General features: G+C 48.6%; 1 long non-coding RNA gene across 4 annotated transcripts in view; it reads left to right on the top strand.

Moving 5' to 3' along the window:
• The window catches only part of LOC142416051 (uncharacterized), a 36340-nt gene extending 25798 nt beyond the window's left edge, over positions 1–10542 (top strand). Inside the window, exons 3-4 of one of the 4 annotated variants that reach the window (XR_012777617.1) lie at positions 9947–10057; positions 10459–10542. This is a non-coding gene — a long non-coding RNA (uncharacterized LOC142416051). Of the gene's footprint in view, positions 1–9809; positions 9855–9946; positions 10183–10458 lie in introns of those variants that run through there. The other 3 variants (XR_012777615.1, XR_012777618.1, XR_012777616.1) reach the window with 3 other exon arrangements.
• Positions 10543–12199: the final 1657 nt, after the last annotated feature.

Genomic DNA, 12199 nt, shown 5'->3' with positions numbered 1-12199 from the left:
ATTTCAAGGACCCAAAAGGGTACCGGTGGGCTTTTGGTATAGCTGCCTTGGAGACGGAAGAAATTAAACAGCTGTCTGCCTTACCCGGTCTTTCAGAGGACCCTTCTGTTGTGGGGTTGCTGAGGGTCGAAGACCAACAGGTGCCAATCGCTACCACAACGGTGCACCGGAGGCAATATCGCACCAACCGAGACTCCCTGATTCCCATCCATGAGCTGATTCGTTGACTGAAGAGCCAAGGAGTGATCAGTAAGACTCGTTCACCTTTTAACAGTCCTATATGGCCAGTGAGAAAGTCTAATGGAGAGTGGAGACTAACAGTAGACTATCGTCGCCTGAATGAAGTCACGCCGCCCCTGAGTGCTGCCGTGCCGGACATGCTGGAACTGCAATACGAACTGGAGTCAAAAGCAGCCAAATGGTATGCTACAATTGATATCGCTAATGCGTTTTTCTCAATCCCTTTGGCAGCAGAGTGCAGGCCACAATTTGCTTTCACTTGGAGGGGCGTTCAGTACACCTGGAATCGACTGCCCCAGGGGTGGAAACACAGCCCTACCATTTGCCATGGACTGATTCAGACTGCATTGGAACAGGGCGAAGCTCCAGAGCATCTGCAATATATTGATGACATTATCGTGTGGGGCAATACAGCAGAGGAAGTTTTTGAGAAAGGGAAGAAAATAGTCCAGATCCTCCTGAAAGCCAGTTTTGCCATAAAGCAAAGTAAGGTCAAGGGACCTGCACAGGAAATCCAGTTTTTAGGAATAAAATGGCAAGATGGACGTCGCCAGATCCCAATGGATGTGATTAACAAAATAACAGCCATGTCTCCATCAACTAGCAAAAAGGAAACACAAGCTTTCTTAGGCGTTGTGGGTTTTTGGAGAATGCATATTCCAAATTACAGTCTGATCGTAAGCCCTCTCTACCAAGTGACCCGGAAGAAGAACCATTTCAAATGGGGCCCTGAGCAACGACAAGCCTTTGAACAAATTAAACGGGAGATAGTTCATGCAGTAGCCCTTGGGCCAGTCCGGGCAGGGCAAGACGTAAAAAATGTGCTCTACACCGCAGCCGGGGAGAATGGCCCTACCTGGAGCCTCTGGCAGAAAGCACCCGGGGAGACTCGAGGTCGACCTTTAGGGTTTTGGAGTCGGGGATACAGAGGATCCGAGGCCTGCTATACTCCAACTGAAAAAGAGATATTGGCAGCATATGAAGGGGTTCGAGCTGCTTCAGAAGCGGTTGGTACGGAAGCACGACTCCTCTTGGCACCTCGACTGCCGGTGCTGGGTTGGATGTTCAAAGGGAGGGTCCCCTCTACACATCATGCAACTGATGCTACGTGGAGTAAGTGGGTTGCACTGATCACACAACGGGCTCGGATAGGAAACCCCAATCGCCCAGGAATCTTGGAAGTAATTATGGACTGGCCGGAAGGCAAAGATTTTGGAATACCGCCAGAGGAGGAAGTGACGCGTGCTGGGGAGGCTCCACTGTACAATAAACTACCAGAAAATGAGAAGCAATACGCCCTGTTCACTGATGGGTCCTGTCGTATTGTAGGAAAGCATCGGAGGTGGAAGGCTGCTGTATGGAGTCCTATACGACAAGTGGTAGAAACTGCTGAAGGAGATGGTGAATCAAGCCAATTTGCAGAAGTTAAAGCCATTCAGCTGGCTTTAGACATTGCTGAACGAGAAAAGTGGCCAATGCTCTATCTCTATACTGACTCATGGATGGTGGCGAATGCCCTGCGGGGGTGGTTACAGCAATGGAAGCAGAACAATTGGCAGCACAGAGGCAAACCCATCTGGGCTGCAGCACTGTGGCAAGATATTGCTGCCCGAGTAGAGAACCTGGTTGTAAAAGTATGTCACATAGATGCTCACGTACCCAAGAGTCGGGCCACTGAGGAACATCAAAACAACCAGCAGGTGGATCAGGCTGCTAAGATTGAAGTGGCTCAAGTGGATCTGGACTGGCAACATAAGGGTGAATTATTTATAGCTCGATGGGCCCATGACACCTCAGGCCATCAAGGAAGAGATGCAACATATAGATGGGCTCGTGATCGAGGGGTGGACTTAACCATGGACACTATTGCACAGGTTATCCATGAATGTGAAACATGCGCTGCAATTAAACAATCCAAGCGGTTAAAGCCTCTGTGGTATGGAGGGCGATGGCTGAAATATAAATACGGGGAGGCCTGGCAGATCGATTATATCACGCTCCCACAAACCCGCCAAGGCAAGCGCTATGTGCTCACCATGGTGGAAGCAACCACCGGATGGCTGGAAACGTATCCTGTGCCCCATGCCACTGCCCGGAACACTATCTTGGGCCTTGAAAAACAAGTCCTATGGCGACATGGCACCCCAGAGAGAATCGAGTCAGACAACGGGACTCATTTCCGAAACAACCTCATAGACACCTGGGCCAAAGAGCATGGCATTGAGTGGGTATATCACATCCCCTATCATGCACCAGCCTCTGCGAAAATTGAACGATACAATGGACTGTTAAAAACTACACTGAGAGCAATGGGTGGTGGGACGTTCAAACATTGGGATACACATTTAGCAAAGGCCACCTGGTTAGTTAACACTAGAGGATCTGTCAATCGACCTGGCCCTGCCCAATCAAAACTTTTACGCACTGTAGAAGGGGATAAGGTCCCTGTAGTGCACATAAAAAACATGCTGGGGAAGACAGTCTGGGTTACTCCTGCCTCGGGCAAAGGCAAGCCCATTCGTGGGATTGCTTTTGCTCAAGGACCCGGGTGCACTTGGTGGGTAATGCGAAAGGATGGGGAAGTCAGATGTGTACCTCAAGGGGATTTGATTTTGGGTGAGAATAGCCAATGAACTAAATGGTATGATGTTAACTGCTACATCCAAAATGATTAGTTTGTTATTTTGTAACTAAGCAATATAGAGATAGGAGCGGGGTAGACAATGCCTTAATATTGTGTTTGTACACCTATGGCTATGGATATGCCACTATGCCCAAAGACAATTGGACGAGGAGTAGTACGGTCATGCTGCTATGTTCCCAGTACAGCCCCAGCCCATCTTGACAACGAGTCGAGGGTAGTTAGAATAACTGGTTTGCGTTAAGGGTGCCAAATCATTGTTAGGGACCCTGCACCACGAAGAAGGGAAGCAAGTTACGTAAGCGAGGTGATATTGCACATGTCCAGAAGAAGGGGTCAACTAAAGGACACACCTGTATGACCACCAAGGACCACCAGAGACCTCCACGGAAGCCCCTCGGAGCTCAAGGACACATGCGTAATGACCATGCAAATATGATAATTAGTTCTGGGAAATAGAATGAATATGCATGATCATGCCAGGAAATTTGATGCATATGTACGTAATCAGACAATGTAAGTTTCGGTTGATGTAACCTGGGGTATGCACGCTAGGTGGAACGATTCCCCGTGCGTCCGGCGCCGTATTAAAGAATGCCTGCTTCTTAATACTACATTGGTGTTAAGGAGTTTGATTCGATTTCGGTGACACTGGAACCATACTGACTTTGGCCAGCTCTGTAGCTTGCGATGAACTGTAAAGCAATAAGGTTTGTGTTTTATCTTCCTCTGAGATCGGCCGTTGCTGGAGAAGTTGCACCGAATTAGGAAAACATTCGTAACCTGGCTGGATTCTGGGAATCAAACCGAGAGAGGACTTGGTAGCAGTGGCTCCCAGGTGTTCCTTTCCATTCTGCGAATAAGGGAATTAGGGAGCCGAGAGCAGCGGTGACGTCTCTCTGCTCGTGTGCTGGGCCCTGCAAAGCATGTATTTTTCAGAGCAAGCATTGGAACAGGCTGCCCAGGGAAGTGGTTGAGTCGCCATCCCTGGAGGTATTTAAAGGACGTTTGGATGAGGTGCTTAGAGACATGGTGCAGTGGTGGTTTTGGCAGTGTTAGGTTTACGGTTGGACTCGATGATCTTAAAGGTCTTTTCCAACCTATACGATTCTGTGATTCTGTAAAGGAAGGAGTATCTGTTGCTTGCTGCTGTTCAGAGCAAGGCCTTGCTCAAAGCACGCGTTCTTGCTGTTGCAAGAGTTTGCTGGAAGCATGAGAAATCATTCCTTTACTAGGAAAACAAATCCGGTCAGTCTAAAAACGTGAACGACTGTGCTGGTTTTGCTCCCATTACATTTGGTGACAGTTACAGCCACAGGTAAAGTAGATTTAGACCCGAGCTTAGGACAAGAGTCAGTTTAGAGATCTGCTAATGCAGAGGATTTCTTTTTGTTATAGAAAGGAGTAAAAGTTTGGAAACAATGCCAATTTTTATTTGAACACAAGACCAGTTTAGAATAGCGTTCAGAAGCGTGCCTTTGCATGAAGCATTTGTGTAAATTCACATCTGGTTTACTGGAGATCAAGCAAATTTGAAACGTGTTAAAGTAAAAAAAATGGGGGGGGAGGGGTCCCTGCTACGTTTGTCATACAGCATATTGATTGTAAAATCTGTGTTTTAACATCCGGCCATATAAGAAATTGCCCAAAGTCCCATGCAGTGCCTAGAAACCTGTTGCTGGAAAGCAGAAACAGTTTATTAAGGAGGAAAGTTTATGTTCTTCCTCTTGGGTTGACCTTGGGCAGTTTAAACCTTGTGGTGGGAGAAAATTTGCGGTCAGACTTAAGAACTCAGAGTCTGAGTAAGAGTGGTTAGCGAGGAGAGGCACCGGAGCAAAATCATTGCAGATGGGCTGTCGGGCAGCTGATGCGCACGGTGACGGCCTCAAATGACGTCGACAGCCCTGGCAAAGGAGTTCGGTCTGCTTAGCTGCCTTTGTTAGAGGCACAAGAGACTTGGCATGAAGTAACGGAATCGGTATTTCCGGCTGCCCCGCGACTGCTGACGTGGCTGAAGCGGAGAAAGCACCCGTGCCTTAGGTGGTCTCCCTTCTGTTTGCTTTCTTGCTGCTCTTGGCACATCTCCCCCTTTCAGCCCGTGGGTTTTTGTGAGGGAGCTAGGGGGCTATTTGCTGTTTTCAAAAGTATAAAGAGGAACAAGAGAGCTTAAAGTATGCCCTGAAGCCACCGATAATTAGCGTGGCTGCGCTCCCTATTCACACATCAGGTACCACACCTTGTATTATTTCAAATGCGGGGACACCTTTATTTTGAGCCGAGGGAGGGAACAGGCGTGCTGTCTGTGATCCAGATCTCCGGTCTCTGACAAGTACTTCTGTTTCTAAAGCAAACTTTGACAAAGAGCAAAGAGGAGGAAAATGGACTTTTGAGTGTGGTATGACCTCAGAAAAGCTTCAGTGCCTTTATCTGACTAAGTATTTCACGTGACAAGATGCTTCTGCTTCAGTAAAAGGGGCAGGCAGCCCCTGAAATCAGTGATGATGCAGCAAGCATAAATTTGATCCTTGTAATCATATTTTCAGATTTTCAATAGTGTTTTACATTTTGACATCAGTAGAGCTTAGATGGTTTACATCTGCTGTAGGTCTGGAGCTAAATTTTTTTAATTATGGGTCTGCTCCAAAGATTGTTGATGCCAGGAGGCTCTGGATGAGCTTTAGGCTTTCACAAGTACCACTTTTGGACGAGAAAACGCTGTTTCTGGGATTACAGTGGGCGAACGCAGTAGCATTCTTACTCTGTAATCCCGAACTGTTTGATTCGTATCTGCAAGGAAGAAGACTATATTTGGTACTGGCATGTGTTTTCTGCTTCAAAACGTGAACTCTGCAGCAGCAAGGCACAGTCTAAAGCCCCGTCTTTTCAAAGTCCTGCTCCTCCCTACTTTGTGGTAATAAATGTCTGATCCCTTTCTCGTCAAGGGACAGCGCTGCAAACGGAAAGGTTAAATTCTGTTGTGCTTTGCGGGCATATTGCTGCCCCAGCAGTCTGCAGATAGGACAGTGGGAACTACAGGCTATGGGGCTTGTGTATTATGCTTGTACAGTTTTTTCTTTCGGTACGTGCTGTCCAGGAAAGAACGGAAAGTGAGAGCTGAGTTGCCTTAGAGTTATTTCAGCTCCTTCTCCCTTTTGTTGCAAGGAGGCACCGGCACGCTGCTTGCCTCTGTCTGCCGGGGCATCCCTCCCGCACCTTCCTGCTTCTGCAGGCCGTCTGCTGACACTTTCTTCTGCAGAAGCTTCGAGGGTCTTTGGGCAGCTCAGAGGAGTTGAAAACTTAAAGTTGAAATTAAATGTTTAGGGTAATGTTTGTTTTCTAAAGTATGCGTACATATACACTTCAGAATATAGTTTGGTTATTTGCGGTACCGAGAAACGAATCAAATTATTCTGGAATTGCCAATCGCAGGGTTCAACAAGCGCCAGCGCTCCTGACAGCCGTGCCTGGTGCTGAGGCGCTGAGGCAGGAGCGAGATGCCCAAGTTTGAGAGACCCTTCTGGCTTATTTCATGTTCTCTGGACTTGGCCTATCACTGTGAGAGGCTAGACAAGTATTTTCCTTCCCCAGGTAACATACCTGTTGTCTAGCTGATCTCTAATTTCAGACGTCATCATAGGCCTTTGGTAGAGCCGTACGCAGTGACGCGTAGGTCCCTCTTCTGCATGAATTAAACTCATTTGGCACGTTGATGCGTGGCTTGCTTAAGTTCTCCTTTGCAGTACAGACGTACCTGCGATGAACTTCATTACAAGCATACTGCCCTGTCCTCTAGCTACCAAATGCCAAGATGCGTCCAGCATCTTGAAGCAAAAGGCAAATATTATAAAGAGGTAAAGCGAGGAAGAAAAAGACTTCAGACAAGAAAAGACCAGATGTGCAATGTGAACTACGTTGTCCGGCATTTCCGTTTTTAACTGTCAAAGGCAGCAAACCGGAACAGAATTGTGGCTTTGTTAGAAGGAGTTATACTGGCCAGCATTAAAACTTCCTCCTTTGTTTACTATCGTCCCGTCATTGTACGTGATCGAGGCACCTTTCAGCAGCATGGTAAAAGGGATTAGCTTAAGCCCTGGCACTTGATTTTCAACTAGAACAATCTTTTCCTCCATTTGTGAGGCAGACCGACAGGTGCTGTGGGGTAGCTCTGCCAGCCCGATTGCCTCAGATATCAGTATCTTCACAGTGCTTATTAAAATAGGTCATGGATAAGGCAAAAAAGAGACTCCGGGGGAAAGATCTTCCTTAACAGACGTCACAGAAAGGGCAGGTACCTCCTGTGCTGTGGCCTTCTGCACCTGCAAGAGGAGCAGGGAGGAGCGGAGCAGACTTCATCAGGAGCCTGAGCAAGGGACAGCAGGGGATGCCACATAAGAATATACAGTAAGGAGATGCCATGCCTGGCATGTGGTGAGGGGGGAAATGCCACGGAGCAAAGGCAAGCTGGGTCGGTGAGGCTGGCAGCCAGCTGCAAAAGCGCAGGTTGAAAGGAAAGGATGGAGTTCTCTCATCTCGATTTCCCAAGGCGATGCTTTTACATCTGTGTTTGTCAGGTGTGCGTTTCTGTGCTTTGGCGAGATCGTTTTGTTTTCTCCTGTCCTGTAATTGATACTGACGTGAAGGAGAAGATGTGCAGAGAGAAGAAACTGGAAAATGAAATTCTTTCCCTTGTTTGAGCATGGACACACAGAAGGTGTTTTTTTCTGTTCTCAGTGGTCCTGGGCTGGCAGGAGGACTTAGAAAGATCATAGATCAGCTCCAAAGAAGGACTTCAGCTCTCAGGAATTTGCCGAGTAAAGTCAAGTTTCCTTATGAAATAGCGATGCTTGTTTTTATCTCTACATTTTTTTTTGCCTATTTACGATGTTTGATAGGAAGATATTTTTTATCTGCTTGGAGTAAAGGAGTTCAGTGTTTTAGTGGGTCACAGGCTAGGACGAGTCAACATTCTAGTGCTGTTAGAAGGAAAAAAGAAAAAGCCCATGTGAAGCTGTTTCAATAACAGTATGCCTCGTGAGGCACAAGAAGTCATGCTTCTGTTCTCCGTTCTGCTCGTACAGTAATTCGCTTGGAGTGCCGGTCTCTTGTTTTGGAAGCCTCACCTGGAGAAAAGTAGAGAGCGATCTAGTCAGTCTACCCAGTCCAGACAAACTATGAAAATCTCGATTTGAAAATCCTGCCGGGAGAGGTTGAATGAACTGGTTTTATTCGCGTAAAGACTAGATGTAGGCAATCACATCTTCGTATTGCAGAACTGGGCTGGAGGGGGCACTGCTGTTCAAGGTATTCCTCGTGCACGGTAAATGTTTGATCCTAGGGATTATTTCGGTAGCGCTACTCTTTGTTTTAAATCCATATCCAATTTTCTCAGTGTCCCTTTTTTTAATTTAAAAAATGTAAATGCCATGTGCATCCGTTCAGCAAATCCACAGCTATACAGTGCAACATTATGCATAGACTGATTTGTATATTAACCGCATCCACCCTAAGGTGTGAGTTGCCTTGTATATGCCCGTATCAAAGCATACTCTCAAGCTGTTTACACAAGGTGGCAACCTTTTGTAAATATAGAGACAGCCAATTTTCTAATCCCGTCCTTAAAATCCTATCCTCTGGGAGGCAGTGCCTGGTGGAAAGGTTCCTCTGTTATATTGTACCTAAATACAATAAAGTTGACACATGCCAGCGGCCTGCTGAGAAGGACCTGCTGGGAGAGCTGACAAGCATTGGGTTCTCTCCAGGCTCAAGTCTGTAGCTTCCTTGTTGGGGCAGAAATAGACTGTTACATTCCTCAAGGTGAAATCTTTGCTTGCTTAACTTATTCAGGATCAAAGTAGGGTTTCTTCTGTATCTTTCAGAAGTAGTAAAAGGTTGAAAAGTAAATTGCTCGGGTAAAGCTTTTACCTCATTGCTGAAGTTTCTGTCAAATCTAGACTTTCCAAGAGAACAGCTCGGCCGCTCGGCCCTGCAGCTCAGCCAGTCCGCCCTGTAGATAGGCTGCTCGGCCCTGCAGCTCGCCCGCTAGGCTGCTCGGCCCTGCAGCTCGCCCACTTGGCTGCTCGGCCCTGCAGCTCGCCCCTGCAGCTCGGCCAGTCGGCCGCTCGGCCCTGCAGCTCGGCCGCTATGCTGCTCGGCCACTCGGCCCTGTAGATTGGCCGCTCGGCCACTATGCCGCTTGGCTGTTCAGCCACTGTGCTGCTTGGCCGCTCGGCCCTGCAGCTCGGCCGAGCTGCAGGGCCGAGCGGCCAAGGTGCAGGGCCTAGCAGCTGAGTGGCCGAACTGCAGGTTCTGGCACACACAGGTGAGGTCCCCGTTCGGGCTTACGTCCAGCAAACTCGGGTGAGGTCCCCGTTTGGGCTGGTGTCCAGCCTACACAGGTGAGGTCCTGGGATACTGCGCCTGCGCGTGCCAGACGCCAGCCCAAAATGGGACCTAGCCTTGCGTGTGACTGACGCCAGCCCGAAGGGGGGTCCTGCCTTGCGCGTGACGGATGCCAGCCCAAAGGGGGTCCTGCCTTGCACGTGCCGGACACCAGCCCAAAGCGGGACCTCTCCTGCGCATGCCGGATGCCAGGCCAAAGAGGACATCATTTGTTTGTGGCAGACACCAGCCCGCAGGGGACCTCGCCTGTGTGTGGCGGATGCGAGCCCGCAGGGGACCTCACCTGGGTCTTGTGCTGGATGCCAGCCTGCAGGGGACCTTGCCTGTTTGGGGCACACCAGTGGCGGGTTGCCAAAAGGCAAAGCAGGGTCATAGCAGAGTTTTCCTTTCTGGGGATGGGCTCAGCCATCTCCTGCACAAATTTCTGTTATGTAGCATTTGGGATGGTAGCTTTCTATTGATTTCTTGAAGAACAAGAGGATGATGGGGCACGTTACAAGAGCATAATCATTTTCTCTTCCTTTGGCAGTACAGGCACCCAAGGCCAGCCTGCATTCAAGGAACAGCACGAGGATTATCTATGTCGACTGTCAGCAGAGGAAGGAAGCTTCTTTTGGAGGCTGAGGCGATGAAGCAGAGTCCTTAATTGTTCTGTTTGATTTTCAGCATGGGTGCGGGGAGGGCCTGGGACATGCAAAACATGGTCCCGGAGAGGGGAGCTGTCTGTTACGTGGGAGGCTGTGAGAGCTATCATGGACACCACTGGACTGGCATCCTGTAAGGATGCTTTCACATGTTTTCTTGTTTAGAGGCCAACCTCGGCTTTGGGCTGTAAACTAAAGTCTGCCAGGCCCGTGCCAGCTTGGTGGCAGCATCTGCCCACGGCAGCACCAGCTTGGTGGTGGTGTGTGCCCATGCCTGTGCCAGGTTGCTGGCTGTGCCTGGCTTGTGAGGCTTGGGGTAATTGGCCCCCTGTTCCCCATGGCGTGGGCTCCAGCTGTGGCCCGGGGCAGCACAGGTGGGACCCATGAGGTGAGGATGGGGCTGGGCCCAGGGTTTAAAAAGGGTGAAGATGAGGCTGGCCCTGCTGTGCTGAGGGGCTCTACATGGGGAGGGTCTGCCTAGGCATGCCTGCCTGCGGGAGCTGGCTGAGGAGTGAAATGAAGGGGCTTCCCCAGGCAGCTGCCTCCAGCAAGGAACGGCCGGTCTCCACAGCTGGGAAGGATCCCTCCCAGCCATCCCCGACAGAGCACACCGCCAGCACACGGTGCCGGGAGCTCGGTGCCCCTATCGGCTGCACGCGTGAGCCACCGTGTCTCTGGCAAGCCTCTTGGGAGAGGAGCATTGAGGCACCTGGGCGGGCGAGGCAGCTGGCACTGTGGAGGAGGAAGGGGCAGAGGCTGAGAGAGAAGCCTCAGGGCGCCGAAGGTCTCCCGGCGGTGCCGGGAGCTGCGGTGAGTCGCGCATCCCTCGCGTGTGTCCAGGCCTCTCTTTGCCGTGCTTCTCCAGACCTCTGCCTGCCTCCTTGCCTGTACCTGCCTCTGTCTCCCTTTCAGGCTGTTTGGCTCCCCAAAGCTTTTTGCCCGTCTGCTAGCACTGCCCTCCACACCGTCACCTTCTACATTTCCTTTCTGTGCCTCTCCCTTTCCAGGTCCCCACCTGCTATTATTTCACTCTTCCCACACTGCCTTCTTCCGCATTGCTGAGGAAAATGGCGTTTCTAGGTCTCCCTCTACGCAGTGACCTGTCTCTCTTTTCAGTGACTCCCTCTGCTCTGCACCTTGTCTTTTTTTTTCTAGTTAACTGTCCCTATTTTTCAATTTTTTACTCTTATAATTCTTTTCTTTTTGAAATTTTGTTTCTAGGTGTACTTTTACCTTGTTTTCTGTCTCTTTTTTTATTTTTTCCTGTCTGTCCTGTACCCTGTTGCTTTTAAATTGTCTTTCCTCGTCTATCTTTATCCAGTTTGCTGTCCTTGTTTTTTAATTTGTTCTAGTCTGTCCTGTACTCAGTTGCTTTTAAAAATTTCTTTCTATGTCTCTATCTATTTAGGTTTTTTGCTATTTTTGAATTTTTCTCTCTTGATGTCTTTTGAATTGAAAAAACTTTAGAATTTTTGTTTCTGTGTTTCTCGCGTGCGTCCAGGCCTCTCTCTGCCGTGCTTCTCTAGACCTCTGCCTGCCTCCTTGCCTGTACCTGCCTCTGTCTCCCTTTCAGGCTGTTTGGCTCCCCAAAGCTTTTTGCCCTTCTGCTAGCACTGCCCTCCACACCGTCTGCGCCTGTGCGTGCCAGAGACAGAAAAAAATACATTCTTCTATGTATTTTTTTCTGTCTCTCTTGTTTATTTTTTCCTATCTGCGCTGTACGTTGTGACTTTTCAAATGTTTTTCTTTCTACTTTTACCCAGATGTCTAACCCTATTATTTACAGACTTTTCTGTGTCACGTTGCTTTTGAATGTTTTTCTCTATCTACTTTTATCCAGTTCACTGTCTGTATTTTCTATTTCATGCTCGTCTGTGCCATACCCTGTCGCTTTTTAGATTTCGTTTCTGTGTCTTTGTTTATTTAGTTTGCTGTCCCCGTATTTTATTTTTTCTTCCTTTAAGGCCTTTCTTTTTCATTTTTTTTCTATGCCTACTTTTATCTAGTTTGCTATCTCTATTTTTAAATTTTTTCTTCTCTGCCTTCTACCCTTTTGCTTTTTAATTTTTCTTTCTATGTCAACTTTTATCCAGCTGTTTATCCCTGTTTTTTGTTTCTTGTTTGTCACATACCCTTTTGCTTCTTAAATTTTGTAGGTGGGTTGCGTGGAGTTATCGGGCAGCAAAGCCAGCTCAGGTGGGGGTCACTGCTGCACTTGTACTGCTTCTTGTAAGGCTTGTCCTCTGTTGGTTCAGGTGGTTCCGGCTACAGTAAT

This window comes from Mycteria americana, chromosome 12 (genome assembly GCF_035582795.1).
Source record: "Mycteria americana isolate JAX WOST 10 ecotype Jacksonville Zoo and Gardens chromosome 12, USCA_MyAme_1.0, whole genome shotgun sequence".
Classification (NCBI taxonomy): Eukaryota; Metazoa; Chordata; class Aves; order Ciconiiformes; family Ciconiidae; genus Mycteria; species Mycteria americana.
Note: the sequence above shows the minus strand (reverse complement) of the source record. Positions and strands in the feature narration are given on the sequence as shown.